The following is a 14,796-nucleotide window of genomic DNA, read 5'->3' on the forward strand; positions in this document are numbered from 1 at the left end:
GGAGCCTGATGTGGGGCTCAATCCCAGGACCCTGGGATCATGTCCTGGGCCGAAGGCAGATGCTTAACCATGTGAGCCACCCAGGTGCCCCTGCTCAATTAAATTTAAAACACTGTTTTCATCAAGCTATGCCAGTTCTCAAACACCTTCAAAGTCTCCCTATTGCCTTATCCTATAAATTGACACTCTTAACCAGGCATTTAAGGTTGTATAATCTGGGCTCCATCTGCTTTTCTAAATACATCTCCTAAGACTCCCTACAACTCAGTAAGTAATTGTTGAACAAATATGGAGTGATTGGATTACACAGCTTCTAGGAGTTACAAAAACTACAGATGGATAAGTCATTAGACCTTTTAGGGTTGGATTTATGTAATAGAAGTCAGCTAACATTGATGTCCCAATACTGAGTGTTGCAGCCCCTAAATGGTAAACATAAGATAATGCGATCCAGAGAAGAGTCATCTCCGCAGGATCACATTGTGGCTTCTGCAAAAATCAGAGATCCAAAGCTAGGTGGAGAGGAAGCCTGCAGCTGTTGCTTTGTTCACCTGAAGGGGTATGGTCCGCTGGGCCTCATAGTACTGCTCTGCAGAGCTCCCTACCTGGGCTCAGGCAAGCTCTTCCATATGGGATTTTAAGGGCCATAAAATCATAGCCATTACTTAGGGTCAGAATTTCATATGCTAGTAATGAGCCATTAGGAAAGCTTTGGGCAGAGACAGGCTTTTAAGGCAGTATAATCCAAGCAGGGGCTATTCTCAGTATACCTTTGTGGGAAACAATTGTGCTCCCAACATGCCTCTGCTCGAGGAGATTCATGACCTGATAGGGTTCGGAGAAACTTCAAGAGCCGTTGCATCCATTCCCCCGTGTTTAGGTTAGAAAAGGCCCAAGTCTTTCAGAAAACTACCCATCTCTCCCCAGACCTTCTGGTAACTCCTTCCCTTGTTTATCCACCCTGATTTTAGGGAGCTATTTCTGATCTCTAACCTAGATCTCTCCAGCTCATTATCTTTTTTAATCTCCTCCCTCCCAATCAACTTTAAAAGGCCTTTGTGTCTACTGCTCATTGACACAAAGCTAATATTACAGTCACCGCTATTGTTTCATCCTTATGGTTATTATTAGCACTACAGCACACTAGGAGGTACGTAAAAATACACAAGCAAACACATTTTTAGGTCAGTCTTGAAATAAAGCTTTTTAAAAATCCAGTAATGTTTGGGTGTTTCTCACGTGGAAATGGGGAAGTAGGCATCTTCTGCTACTCCCATCTGGGAGTAGCAGAGTGGCAAGAAAGGCTGTCCAGTATTCTGTATCTCTGACTGGGGATCACTCTTCAAGAGCCATTGCTCAGTACCACCCCCCCCGCCCCCCCGCTTGAGGAGGAAACTTACAACCAGATGCATGTGTATTAAATATGTATAGGGAGGCGGGGAGGTGACAGGGAATGCCATAGCGGTAGACACGGTGGAAACCTGCAGAAGGAGTCCACTGGAGGTGGAGGGGGTGGCGGGCTGTATGAAAACCTGCCACAACTTTACGTGAAAACTGGAAGGACATATCTGAGTCAGAAGTGAGCTGTCACGGCACCTTCCTTATCCTTCCCTCAAAGTGCCCCAGCTAAGAGCAGAAACGAAAAGCATCCCTGTATGAAAAACATCCAGAGGCCCATGGCTTACATGATCTTGTTGTTTCTCACCTTTTGTCACTTCTAAAACATTTTGAAGATTTATCCATGCTGTAAGATGTACATATAGTACATTACTGTCTATAGCATCTGCTATATTTTACTTACTTCCAGTACAGGTGTTCTATGCCTAAGTTTGCCTACAAGACACCACCACCTCAAGTGCTGCTATGATGAACATCTTCAGTTGTGTCCTCTTACCGACTTGCACAAGCGTTTCTTTCTTAGTGGTGTATATCCCCAGGAGCGGAACTGCTGGGCCATGAGGAAAACATCTGCTACATGTCATGACGGATTGCCAGATAACTCCAAAACGGTTGTACCAGGGCTTAACTCCCAACCACAGAGTACAAGAGTTCATGCTCCCTCTCATCCTAGCCAACACTTGGTGTTACCCAACTTTCACATGTTTGTCTATTTCATGGATGTGAAGAAGTAATCTTGCTGTTTTACTATGCATCTATCTGATTATCAGCGAGGTTGTCAATCTCTTCATCTACTTGTTATTTTCTCAAGGTTCCCTTCTGTAAATTTGCCTGTTCATATCCTTTGGCTATTTTCCTACTGTGTTTCCTGTTTGTTTATCCCCCCCTCAATGATTTGCAAGAATTCCTAGTATATCCTAGATATTAATCTTTTGTTGCCTTTGGAAATACCCCTCAAATCTATCAACTGTCTCTTAAATTGTCTATGATGTTGTTGTTGAACAGAAAACTTTAATTTTGATGCAGTCAAGTTCATCATTCTTTTGGTTTTATACTTTATGCTTTTAGAGTCTTATTTAAGAAGTCTTTTCCTATCTTAAGACTAGACTCCAAAGCTATTCTATTTCTAATCTCTGTTAGCCTAACAGGTTTCCTTTTCCTTTTTAGGCTTTTTTAATTCATCAAGAGCTCACCTTTGCATCTAGTATGAGATATGGATGCAACTTTATTTTTCTTCATGGTGAACTAATTTTCCCAAAATTATCTATGAAACAAAACCTCTATATTAGATTGGATTATTGTTCTCAAGCCTTCATGTCTTTCCTGCTATTGACTTATGCACCCATGCCCTTTGCCATGTGATTTTGTAGCACCCTCTACTACTGATGTTGGACTTGGCCGTGTGACTTATTTGGCCAATGGAATGTTAGAATATGTGATGGGAGCAGAGGTATTCAATGTGTTTGAGTGACTTGGCTTTACCTCTTGAGCTTCTGTAATTGCCAGAATGAGATGTGTGAAGAAGACCTGAAATTAACCTGTGTCCTGGAGCCAAGCCCAGTGAATTCAGCAGAGCCCAATCAAGTCTTGATGAATCCAGACGAGATCAGCAAATCTCAGTTCACACACGGACCCAAGAAGGAGAAAAAACAATAGCTGCTATAAGCCACTGATTTTCTGGGATTGTCTGTTATGTAGTATTATTATTGTAGCAATAGTTGACTATCTTAATGTGATTTCCTCATAGCTTTGTGACATCACCATTATCACATACCAAGTTCTTGTAGGTAAATGGTTTCTTTCTGAGTTCTCTATTCTGTTCCACTATTCTACATGTCTGTTACTATGACTTCTGTCTTACTATATGGGAGGGTAAATTTCCCCTCTCTGATTTTCTTTTTAAAAAATGACCAGATTGTATGGAATTTAGTCTTCCACATGCATTTTAAAATGTTTAAATTCCTCAAATCCTGCTACAAGTTTGAATTGTTTGCATTGAGTTTATGAATAAATTTTGAGATCATTGATATCTTAATAATGTCATTATTCTATCCACAAACATTATACATAACCCTATTTAGGTCTTCTTTGAAGTCTATTAACAGAGTTAACATCTTTTTCCATAAAGGTTTTGTGCATTCTTTCTTAGATTAATTGCTAGAGGCTTTATAGCTTTGCTGCTATTGTAAATAGTATCTTCCTTTCTAGTTTGTTAGTACTAGTGTGTAGGAATACTTCCGGTTTTCATGAATTGATTTTGTATTTGAGGATCTTACTGTAACAGTTAGGATGGGGTTTGGCTATAAGTAACATCACAACACACATACACACATATACCCATAAGCTAAAATAACAGTAGCATGAATTAGAGGTCTATTCAGGAAGTTCAAGAAGACTTGAGGTAGATATTTTAAGGCTAGTGCTGGTATAGCAGATGCCTTCTGTCTTGTTGCTCCACTGAGTGTGGCTTCCATACCCAAGGTCAGCTCATGGTATAAGATAACTGCTCAAGCTCCAGCCATTATGTCTTCATTTCAAACGGTAGAAAAAAGGATGAGGCATACCTTCTCCCTTCTAAGATTTATGTACCAATGCCACTTTTAACCTATTACCTGGAACATGGCACTACTTACCTGTAAGAGATGCTGGCAAATGATGTCTTTGTTCTGGTTGGCTATATGTCATCCTAAAAAAAGTGTAGTACAGTGGAGGAAAGGGAGAAAAGCATCTCTGTCACCTCGCCGATTTCTCTGATTATTTCTAATAGCTCTTAGTTGATCAAGTTACTACAAATAATCCCAGTTTTATCTCTTTCCTTTGGATTCTTCCATTTAATATCTTCTTCCTTTTACAAATCTTATCCTGTTAGCCAGGACTTTCATTATCATGTTAAACAGTAGTGGCAACTTTGTCTTGATCCCATACTTAAATGGAATGTGTTTTAAGTAAAGTTGTTAAGTAATAGTTTGTTGTATATTTTGGTCCTTCATAAAGTTAAGTAAATTTCTTCCTATTCCTATTTTTCTAGAAGTTCTTATTATTAATAAGTGATGCACTTTCTCAAATGTTTTTATCTCTTAGTCTTTTTTAGTTTTTCAAAGATTTTATTTATTTATTTGACAGAGAGACACAGCAAGAGAGGGAACACAAGCAGAGAGAGTGGGAGAAGGAGAAGCAGGCTTCCCGCTGAGCAGGGAGCTGGATAGCGGGCTGGATGCAGGGCGTGTGCGGGGCTTGTGCGGGGTTCCATGGGGGGCTCGATCCCAGGACCCTGGGATCATGACCTGAGCCGAAGGCAGACCCTTAACGACTGAGCCACACAGGCACCCCTTCTCTTAGTCTTTTTGAGATGAATTACCAATAGGTTTACTGATATTAAATAATGCTTGAGCTTCTGGAATAAACCCCACTTTATTTATTATATTTTCATGATAGGTGGCTAGATAGGAAGCTAGAGAGATGTCTAAACTAAAGATAGGAAAATGAGGCTCAAGGTTTTTCTTAGTTCACCGGAGTAGGCATGTTGGATTTGGTTAGCTAGTATTTTATTTAGAATTTTTGCACTTACATTCATAAGTGAAATGGGCCTATATTTTTCTTAAACTGTCCTTTTTCAGATTTAGAATCTAATTCTGCTAATTTCCTTTTTTTTCTGTTTCCACTTCCTTTGCTTGTGCTGGCTTTATTTCTTCATTTGTTTTGTAATTTGGATTGTGAGCTCATGCTTGCCTAGTCTCTATCTATGGGAATTCTAGGAGTCCTGGATTGAATTCTCTATTCTCAATAAAAGCTGTGCTATAGCTTCCTGATCTATGTGGATAGTGTATATTCAAACTAATTTATAACTAGCTTATAATCTAATTGGGATCAGCTACAATCATATAAATATCTAAATAGTAGTAAAAGGGAAATAGTTTATAATCACATATTGCTCATATACTTTTTATTTTAGATTTTTTTATACTATTTATTTTTTATATCTTTTATATTTTTATACTATTTATTTTTAGATGTTAAAAAATACACATGTGACTTTAAATCATAAATTAGAAAGTAAAATAAGTAAGCAAAAGGAAAACTAGACAAAAATGAACTAAATCCTGCTTCTCTGTGACAAACACACTTAAAGTCTTCCTAGACTTTTCCCCAGGTTCCTATTTAAATGTTGCATGTGTGTACTCAGGTCTGAGGCAACAAAAATCTCATATAGTACTTTTTTTTTTTTTAATCATTACACTTCTTAGTACATCATTAGTTTCACTCCATTGGTTAGAAGAAAAATTGTGATAACAATATAAATATATTTTTTGTATGGTGAACTTTGAATTTTGAAATGTGACTCCTACATATGAAAAATTCTATCTCTGTGCACTTTGAAACTATAAACTAGTAAGTCTCACACATATTATAGGTTCATATATAACATTGATCACTGTGATTTTTTAAGCTTATAAAATTAACTGTCTTCTCTATACTTTTAAGCATCATGGTTATAAGGTATGCCTATGATTTTTATGAAAGACAATTGGCCAGCTTCACCCTCTTTTTCAGGGATCACCCTACCAGTGTATAATACACACTTGCGTACAAGAAATGTAGAAAGGGAAGTGATCATAAAAATAGCCTGGAAATATATGGGAGAAAGGAAATAGGTATGTGTGAGAAAGGAAAATAAGAAAAAAGAAACAAATAAATACAGGTGCTCAAATTTTCCAAAGGAAGGAATAAATAGGAGTTCTCAAATCAAATGCTTATTTTGATATTTTAATATTTATTCAAGTCACCTGGGGTATTTGTTAAAAAAGCAGATGCCCAGGTCCCGCCTACAAAAATGATGATTCAATGGATCTGAATGCAGACCCAGGAATCTGGGTGGGCCTTGGACAACCATTTAAGAAATACTGGAATTGAGAGAGCACAGAATTAGAAAATGACACATGGTAGAGACTGAAGGCATGCCAATAAGGGGGTAAGGGGGCAACTTCTGCCACAGGATGCTAAACTTGGGTATTTGGAGATTCTCTAAAAGATCCTAGTGTATGTCTAGACTCAAAATCTTCTTCTGTGTTATTAATACAGAATGTAAGATAACACTTTAGCCAGGACTCAAGACTACAGGCTGATGGGACACCTGGGTGGCTCAGTCCAATAACCGTCTGCCTCCGGCTCCAGGTCGTGATCCCAGGGTCCTGGGATTGAGCCCCATATCCGGCTCCTTGCTCAGCAGGGAGCTGCTTCTCCCTCTCCCTCTGCCTGCTGCTCCCCCTGCTTGTTCTGTCTGTCTGACAAATAAATAAATAAAATCTAAAAAAAAAAAAAAAAAAAGACTACAGGCTGAAGTCATGGAGTAGGGCTAAAATCAGAAAAGAGGTAAGAGGTGTCAGGCTGAGTATCACAGTCAGGATTCAGGGCTCCGTACGCTAAAATGACAATAATCAAGGAAAGTCTCAATATGTCTAGAATAAGCATCTGTGTTGGCTTATTATCTGTTCTCTGAATCTCAGATATCTGTAGGTTTTAATCTCATAATTATGAAAAAAATTATCTTGCTTACTTCAAGAACCTAAGTCAACTCTTAGGTCTCTCTAGTTGACTTGTCTATGAAAAATGGGTATCAGGTACTCTAAGTGGATTTGAAGATCTTTTTGTAGGCATGCAATAATTTGTCTTTCCTTGGTTTCTTGGTAGGAAGCAATTGTAAATTTCAAATAGTGCGCAGAAATGCACCTTGTGGGAAAGAAAGTGGATTTTTGCCAGTGTCTTTGCTTTTGTGAGCATCTCTAGTCAGGTTTACTGGTAATTACAGTTACTTCCAAGTAATAATGCGTGGAAAGTGTTAAGGGCTGTAAAATGATCACTGGACAGTAGGCAAGAAATGGAGAAAAAGCCATAGCTCCTGGGAATGAGCAGTGAGAAGATCGAGCAGTGAGCGCTCCCTAGCATTGCCATCAGAGTACCCGGTAAGGAGGGTGGGCAAAGAAGTGGGAGAAAGAGTAGTGCGGGAGGGAAGGTAAGGCATATACACATTTAAAAGGCAAAGCCCATACAGCTTCGTTCCTGCCAGATTAAGAAGGGCCTTTTCCAGAAGCTCAATAAAGAAATGGTATGTATTCGGGAGCTGTTTCAACCTGTCCACACCCTACCCTGACTTCCCCAGAAAACAGGCAAGCAAAGAGGCTAATGCCATTGCCAACCCTCGGGTCTCTGGCTTCCAGCTTCCTCAGATCCCAGAGCACAGCTCCGCAGGACGTCACAAGGAGCTGTCTCTCAGAGTGGGCACTGCAGGGATATGGGGCAAAATTCTGATCCGATTCACTCCAAATTTGGTTGCCCCTCGGGAGTGGGGTTTGGCCGCAGGGGCTCCCCAGCCGCGCAAGGCAGAGGCAGAGCTGCAGAAGCAGCCTGCAAGCTGAGTAAGGAGCCAGCCTCCGCCGCCGCCTCCTCCTGCCGGTGCGGAGTCGGCAGCACAGCCAGTCCCTAACGCTGTCACGCCGCCAGCAGCACTGCCCCTCCGTCGCCCCCCTTCCCCCGCCCGGCCCCAGCCCTCACACTGTTATTTGCGTGACTGACCCGAACCCGGCGGGAGGGAGGGCAAGGCGTTGGCCCGCCCACTCCTTCCCCTCTGGATCGGGGCGGCACCTTCTCCTCCTCATTGGTCACACGCTTGTGTCCATCACCCCCACGCAGTCTTCGGATTGGCGGAAGGCGCACTTCTGGCGCTAGGAGGGCAGAGTGACTCCGCCGGTCTCCGGCGCCTCATCTTTCCCTCCACCCCCCACTTCAACGTCCACCCACCTCTCCCCACCCCCCACTCCACTTCCCCCGCCCCCTTCGCGGCAGTGTCCTTAGAAGACTCATTGGGCCAGGGGCGAAGCCTGCCGCCTATGGAGTCGCGCCGTGATTGGCCGACGCCCACGCCCGTCGGAGCGGCGGGATTCGCCATTCGCCACTCGCTCCGCTCCGCTCCCCGCCCCCCCAACGCCTCGCCCTCTCAATCGCCTCCTCCCCTCCCGGCTCTTCCTCGGCCCCCTTTCCCCGCCCGTCCCCGCAGCATCTCCCCTGTCCAGCTGGGCGGGGACTGCTGTACGACTCTGTAAAGTCTGTGAGTCACTGCACAACCCATCAATCCAATTAAATGTCTTGAGCGAGCGAGCAGGGGGTGCTACCGCCGCCGCTCGCCCCGCCGCGGCCGCCCCTGCTCGCAGCGCCCCTCTGATCCATGGCTGTCTGTCTGTACTTGTTACGGTGTAACCTCCTCCTCCTCCTCCTCCCTCTCCTCAGGAGCCGCTGCAACTTCCCCTCTGCCAGCCGCCTCTGCTTGGGGACTGCAAAGGCATGGGATAGATCCAAAGCCACTTCTCTCTATCTCCCCGCCAGCCCTCGCACAATTTCCCCCCTTTAAATTAAAGTCTGTTCCTCGCTCCTCGTCGTTTTAGAGATTTGTCAGTCCATTATTTCCCCTGATTTATTTTCCCTCCCTGGGGCAGGGGGTCGCAGGGGCCGGTGGGTTTATTTTAGGGAAGGGGCTCTCCACCCCCACCTCCGTTCCCCCTCCTCCTTTTTCGGCTGTGACTTGACTGCCCTGCTCCTCTCCGCTCCCACCCCTCGAACTCACCGTCCTGCACTCGAGTGACGCACCGACACCCCCCGCCCACAGCCCAGACGTCCCCTCCCTCGCTGCCACCCCGACCCGTCTCGGAGCTGGACCCGGTGCCGACTTCTTCGCAGAAGGGTGAGTACCGTCTTGGGTTTTGGGGGGATCTGGAAAAATGTAGCCGGTCCACTTTGGGGAGGGCAGGGATCACGTTGTGGGCTGGAGGTTCCTGGTCCGGCGTGGATTTGAGGTGGCGACTGCCTCCCTCCCTCGCTCCCTCTTCCCTCCGCCCCTCGACTCCTTATTCACCAGCTTTGCTGTATTTCTAGGTATTGCCAGACTTCCACCATCGGGGCATTATAACGCTTATAAAATGAGCGGTAATGGCATGTTTTCTGTCTTTAGGATGCTTAGTGAGCGGTAATAGTCAGCGATGGGATCTAATAGACTCTATGACCTGCAAAAAGTGTAAAACGTCTAATGGGTACATTTTACTCTAAATCAAAGTTAAACTTTTATTTAATAAAGGCAAAGCAAAAGATATTTCTAATTTGAATGTGTGGGGATAGAGCAAGGGAAGACAGGTTGCCTAGTGGCATGGCTTAGTATTTTTATTTTAAAATAGTTTTATGGGTTCCCTTTTGAAAAAAAAAATGAATTCAGTATCAAAGACTGAAGTCTTTGAACCTGTTGGAGGAAAGCAAGGTAAGATGGAAATCCAGCTTGACACTTCATCTTTATCTCACCTCTATTCAAGCGAGGCATTACCACACAGTTTTTTATTTCTCAGTCCCTGGGCACAGTGGGATGTGTTAAAGATAAATATGGATTTTTTTTTCTTTTGATATCCATTTTTTGGTGTACTTCATTGCTCTTAAGCAATGTCATGCTACAGAATTTTGTAAAATTTAATTTTGTTCCTTGGTTGTGGGTGACTCAAAGGTACAGGTACCTGCTGCCTGTACATGCTTTATGAAAATATATGCATCTTTAATATTTGCCTTATGCATCTTTAATATTTAATTTGAGATAAAAGTAAAAATTATGAGAAATAGTTACTCTGAATCGGCTTCTGAGGTCACTTGTGAGAATTCAGCCTATTTAAAAATTTAAAAATTCAAAAATACTCTTTTTGAATTAAGTTCTGGTCTAGTTGTCCACAAGATTCAAATTAGGCCAAACCAAACATGTTTTGAAATATTAAAGTACAGGAAAGGCCTCTTAGTAGTTCATTCTCTCCTTCTCTTTCAGACTAACCAGAATAAGTTGTTACTAAATTTAATTTTAAAGAATAGACTGTTCCTGTACTGAAATCTGCCAAGTTTCTACAGAAAGATTTCTTTTTAAAGAGCAGAAATGTGTTTATGATCAACCCAAAGTAGTAATGTTGACTCAAATGTAAAAGCTATCGTAAGGAAATGCTTGTCATAAGCCCCAAAACCTTGCAAAGTGTTTAGAAGACTTATACAAAGCCTTTTGGAATTGTTTAATAAATATTTTCTATGGCCTTTTTCATGAGTCTAAGACTGAATCATTGAGAGGCCTTCTAGCACAGTGGAGCCCTGCTGCCTGAGTTTGAATCTTGCCGCCTACCCTTGAGGGCTATCTGACCTTGGGCAAGTTTCAAACCTGGCCTGTGCTGGTTTTCTCCTGCAAATGGAAAGGATGACTTTTCCTCAAAGGGTTGCTATAAAGGTAAATAAGAGAGTGCATGTCACAGAGCATTGGGTGTTAGCTGTCCCATCATCATCACCATCTGCAGGGAGTTGTAGTGATTATAAGTGTGGCCTTCAGAACCAAGCTCTTTAGGTTCAAGTCCCAGAATTTCCTCTTGTTATCTTTGTGACCTTGGTCAAGTTAACTTAAGATTCCTCATCTGTAAAATGGGAATAATAGCAGCAGTTGCTTCATACGTTTATTGTGAGGTTAGAATGAGTTAATTTATGCAAAGGTCTTGATTAGTGTTTGGTACGTCTTTTCAAATTTAATTCTCTGTTGTTCCTTGTATGTCTTGAAACATGGATGGCTATATTTTTTAGAAGTCAATTTTTGGTAATGATAAAGATTTATTGCCGTCAATGAAATAAGCAGAATTCTTATCATTATGCATGATGTTCTGATGGATTTGTACTTGTAAACTGGAGTTTATATGGGTCTTTATGAAATTTAGTTATTAGGTGAGTTGAGTCAGTCCCTTTCATTTAGATTTGCATACCAGATTGTATATACCTCTATTATAATGGTACCTATCCCACATTTGCTGTTAACCGTGATTTTCTCCTCTACTAAACAGAAAGTTCTTTGAGGGTAAGAATAATGTTTCATTTGTGATTTAATCTCTGGTGCCTAGCAGAGTGTTGGGTACATAAACTTAACGGATGCTGTATAATAAATTAAATACTGTTATTCTCAAGTTGTTTATGAGTAGTTGAATGACATAAGTGATAGTGACAGTGTGGAGAATACTATTATTAGTATTGAATTGAATTTTTACATTCTCAATTACTATTTTTGTAAATAGAGAGTAAATGAGGGGAATTACAGTATGACTTATGTTTTATTAAGAACATACTTTTCATTTTGAAAATTAAACTTGAAATAGTCTGAAAAGTGCATATTGAATATCTTTCTTTGTCATCTGACATGTCCATTTTTTATTGTAAGACTTTCTGTCTCCCAAGCTTTGTCACTAAGTTGGATGTTATTACAATTAATAGGAATTATACAGATTCTATTTTGAATGTCCCAAATGATGATATGGTGTTGTTATTGGTTTCAGAATTAATAAGAATAAAGAGAATTTATCAGACTCACACTGTGAAAATAAAGCAACATCATTTCCTTAAGGACCAAATCTTATTTCTCTTTCCATTCAAGAGTGAGACTCTTTTTTCTTGAGCCGTCTTAGTAAATAATTAACTTTTGAAATAGCTGTAGTAAATAGTGTAATAGGAATCATAAAGGAGATATATGCAATTAGTAAGTAAAACCCTTAAACTTTAAACTTCAGTGCACACTTAATAAGCATTGCACAATTGGGGAATATATTTTTTTAAATAAGCAAATTGATGGGTCCTACCAGCTGCTTCGTTTCTAGAATCATTCTGTTTTACTTGTCAATAAAATGCAGTTTAATTACTGTGCCCTCTGAAATTATAAAATGCAAGAAATGGCTTTCATGAAAGAGATATCCTCAGCAAAGAAACTTGAATACTGATCTACTCAGGAGTGTACAGTGTTTCATAACATTGTTTAAAACTTTTCAAATATGTGAACTATCTACTACACCATGGATAACTCTGTATACATAATCCTTTCTTTAAATCATCACTTACCCAATTTAGCTGAATATATTGCATTTTTATTGGCTAAAACAATCAATTTAGTAAACGTCCTTTTTTCCCCCCCATGTACTTTTAAAGCAGCCTATCTCAAATGAAGCTTAAAAACATTAACTTATGGACTCAGAAACTACACTTAAGTGTTTGGTCTGTGAGATGGGAAGTTGCTTATTTTTCGCTTGACACATTTTATCATGACATTGTTTCTGTAGCCCATATCTCTGTCCCTTGACATTTTTGTGAAGGCATTGGAGTATTTATTAGCATTTTACAGATGTATATGATGTCTCCAACTTTTATTTTATTATTTTATTTTTTTAAAGATTTTATTTATTTGAGAGAGAGAGAATGAGAGATAGAGAGCACGAGAGGGAAGAGGGTCAGAGGGAGAAGCAGACTCCCTGCTGAGCAGGGAGCCCGATGTGGGACTCGATCCCGGGACTCCAGGATCATGGCCTGAGCCGAAGGCAGTCGCTTAACCAACTGAGCCACCCAGGCGCCCTGTCTCCAACTTTTAAAAAAGCAATGTTTCTGATGAAGAACTGTGTGGAAAGAAGAGGAGAGAGGGATGGAAATAACTTTTGGGACTTGTGATTTCTATCCTTATCTTCTGACATTGAGAAAATGGATAACGGTGTACTCTGCTAGTGATCAAAAGGAGGGGGAAATAATATATGCATTATCTATTGACAAACTTAGAATTGAGGTCCATGGAGTTCTAGACTGAACAGTGCTGCTGATTGGCACGTGACCTTAGGTCGTACGCTTCACTTCCACTACTCTCCGTGTTCTTATCCTTTCAGTGGGAAGAGGGAAGGCAGTTACTCTCCCCTCACTCTGAGAGGACTTTGTAGGGGTTGTAAGTGCTTTTTATAAAAGCACTGGAGAAGGACAAAATGCAAGCAAATACAAAATAAACATTAGCACTTAGAAATGGATGTTTATTTATCATTATTTAAAAATTGTAACCTTTTAGATCTTTTGTCTGAAGGGCATTTTTCCTTTTAACTTTGTATTTGAAGAGACTTCTTACTGGTGTGTTCACAAGAATATATAAGGTACCTTTTAAAGAGACAAGGAACTTTGGTGTAATTGAATGGGATTTCCATGTTAACACTGAATTTTGGTGTATCCTGAGTTATAGCAGATGTTGATGTTGCAGAACAAAGTATGTATCGATGAGATAACGCATTTTATTAAGTTAAAGCTTATAAATCCTGCTCATGTGTTGCAGGAAAAAAAATGTTCAGATATATCAGATTCCATTAGAAGTTATATTCAAAGAGAAAAATTAATCACATTATTTACTTTCAAATTTCAAAAGGATTACTTGGCTGTAGGACCTCTCCTTATGCTCATTTATTTTGTACCTCAAATGTGAAATGTGCACATTTCAGAAGATGTATAGTGGCTTGGAGGATTTCATTTATTCCAGCTAATCTTTTATTTGGGAAGATGAGTGAAGACACCTGTAGAAAGGCTGTGTGTTAAGCAACTCGTTGTTTGTTTGTTTTTTCTTTTGTCCCTAAAAGTGAGTTAGCCGTCTTTAAAAGTCAAAAGCCTAGAGTTAGCACATTATGTAAGTTTCTTTGAATTTAGCTTTTCCTCTTCCTGGTTATTCGAGAAGAGTGGTCACAACCTCATGATGTTACTCACTTTTTTTAAGTGGAAATGAAATTCTAGTGTACTCAGAGTAAGACCTATTAAGACAAGTGGGACATATGAGAAATAATATTTATTCCATTTAATATTAAGCATCGGGAACAATGACCCTCGGATGCAAGGTTGCCAAACAGAAAGCAACTTTTAAAAAAATATATTGTCCCTTTGTCCTTATTGTTCAGTTTCCAACTGATAGAAACTTGGAACGGTTAGCTTTCTTTTCCACTTTTGAACTTGAAGTCTACCCTGATGTTTATAATTTTGTGTGGTGATATGTATAACTCTATAGTACTGAATGTTTACTTTTAACATATGAAATAAAATGATCAAAACAGTCCATCCTTTACTTCAGTTTGATCTGTTTTTCACAACCCTCTTCCCTTTGTCCTACTGTTGTTTTTAATTTTCTTAGTGTTTCCACGAGTTTGTCTTTCTTTAATGCAGCATCTTTCTTATTTGCTCCCATCTTCTTTTTGCATTGGTTTCTTTTCCCTCAGTCACAGCAGGTTTTTTCTTTAGCTCTCTTTCGCCTTTGCCTCTTTATAAGGTATGGAGTAGGGGTTTTCATTTAGTTCAGTCTGCTTTTATGAGACTGAGTCAAAATATAAAATTTTCTGTGTAGAAAATTTGCTCTGCCTTATCTCAGCAGATGAGCTCTTTGATCATCTTATCTACATAAGACTTCAGGAGCTATTTTGTAAACCTACAACCAAGTTTTAGCTTACATGAGGTGGTGACAAGGGAAGACTGTGACATATTTATTATTTACTGCTTTTTCTGTTAACCTCTTTTACTGGGGGA

At 40.3% G+C, this 14,796-nt stretch overlaps 1 protein-coding gene across 3 annotated transcripts in view; it reads left to right on the forward strand.

Annotated features, from left to right (window-relative positions):
• Positions 1-8,413: 8,413 nt before the first annotated feature.
• SERTAD2 (SERTA domain containing 2) overlaps positions 8,414-14,796 on the forward strand; it is a 113,055-nt gene continuing 106,672 nt past the window's right edge. For all 3 annotated transcript variants that reach the window (XM_025868579.2, XM_025868580.2, XM_025868583.2), the window contains exon 1: positions 8,414-9,130. The gene's annotated coding sequence lies outside the window, so the exon portion shown is untranslated. The remainder of the gene's footprint in view (positions 9,131-14,796) is intronic.

Source organism: Callorhinus ursinus, unplaced genomic scaffold (genome assembly GCF_003265705.2).
Source record: "Callorhinus ursinus isolate GAN/ISIS: 27379988/994484 unplaced genomic scaffold, GSC_fseal_2.0 scaffold10, whole genome shotgun sequence".
NCBI classification, from domain to species: Eukaryota; Metazoa; Chordata; class Mammalia; order Carnivora; family Otariidae; genus Callorhinus; species Callorhinus ursinus.